The sequence below is a fragment of the Charadrius vociferus genome, unplaced genomic scaffold (assembly GCF_000708025.1).
Source record: "Charadrius vociferus isolate BGI_N301 unplaced genomic scaffold, ASM70802v2 scaffold187, whole genome shotgun sequence".
Taxonomy (NCBI): Eukaryota; Metazoa; Chordata; class Aves; order Charadriiformes; family Charadriidae; genus Charadrius; species Charadrius vociferus.
The window spans coordinates 1,859,764-1,861,192 of NW_009649180.1; positions in this window are offsets into that span (position 1 = coordinate 1,859,764).

Genomic DNA, 1,429 nt, shown 5'->3' on the forward strand with positions numbered 1-1,429 from the left:
AAGTTAGACTTGCCAAGGAACAAAAGAAAAATACTACCTCACCAGTGGCATTGTGTTCGGAAAATGCACATCTATCAACAGGGTCTACACAACCTGAGAGACTACAGGCACCGAATGTTAACTCCTAACTGAGGAAGGGTTCCATTTGGAAAGATATATAAGTCCCTAAAGGTAAGCTGGGTACGTGCTGAGCTGGCCAGAGCACCTAGGCTCACGCAGCAGTGCCTGCGTACCCTCCCAGGAGCCCGCAGGAGCTGTCAGCCTGATGAGGAACCATTTACCTTCCGTCTCCTCTGTAACAAACAGGCACACAGGCTTCCTGCCCCAGGCTTGCCTTATTGTGAGGTCTCTTCTCAATCTGTTCTTAACGCCTTTATCCCTTTTCAACTTTTTTCATGTTTAGATGAAGAATGCATCCGACAAAGCCCACAGCAGAGTGCATACAGTTCAGGACCGGGTTCCTCCCATGGGAAAGGACTATGCCAGAAAGAAGAGCTAGCCCTCCTCTGAAGAGGATCTGATAACCAAGTTTTTGTTCTTTTGAGCCACCTTACCAAGTGGGTCACGAGGGCTAGTGCCAGTGCAGCAGAGGCTGCGAGTGTGTGTCTGTGAGCAGAGAGCACAGTGAAAGGGATGCTCCCAGCTACAGCAGACTTAAATACGCTTAAAGCAATCACAAACCCACAGTGGCACCTCTAAATGTAAAATTCCGGTGGAAACTTCCCTTAATTTTATTTTCCAGTACAAGAACTGAGGGCATCAGATGAAGTCAGTAGAAGCCAGGTCTGAGACGAGAGGAGGGAGTTTAGGTGAGCTGTGTAACACCTTGCCACAGGACGCTGCGGGGGGTCAAAGCCTGTAAAAGTTTGTGGCATAACCGGAAAACTTTATAGAACAGAAATCCATTCAGGGTTATAAATACTTAGAAACTCCATCCAGATCTGGAAGTTTGTAAGCTGCAGCCAGCTGGAAGAGTGTTAGAAAGCAGTATAATTTATGCTTGTGTGTTCTTTTCTGTAGGCATCCACTTACAGCCACAGTCCGATGCAGGATAGTGGGCTCGATGGACCTTTGGTGAGGTCCAGGACAGCTGCTCTCATGGTCTCTATTTTGAACTCACCCCTAATATGAGCTGTCCCCTCTTTCCTGGTAACTTATTATTAGAACTGGGTCACATGAAGCATTTGGGACCACGTCTCGGTTGCGTTGACCGACATTTCTTTCATGGGGAGAGCTCTGTGCTGGCAGGCACAGCAATATAGCTTACGCGGGGAGGGAAGTAGCAGGTTTTTTGCATAAGATTCGCTTAATGCAGACTTTTTCATTTTTGCGGCTGTTCCCTTTTCCATAAGGGATGTATGGCTGAGCTAATCCAGGGAGGCGTCAAGGCGCGTGCTGTATTTAGAGACAGCCACCTGCTTGGGAACAT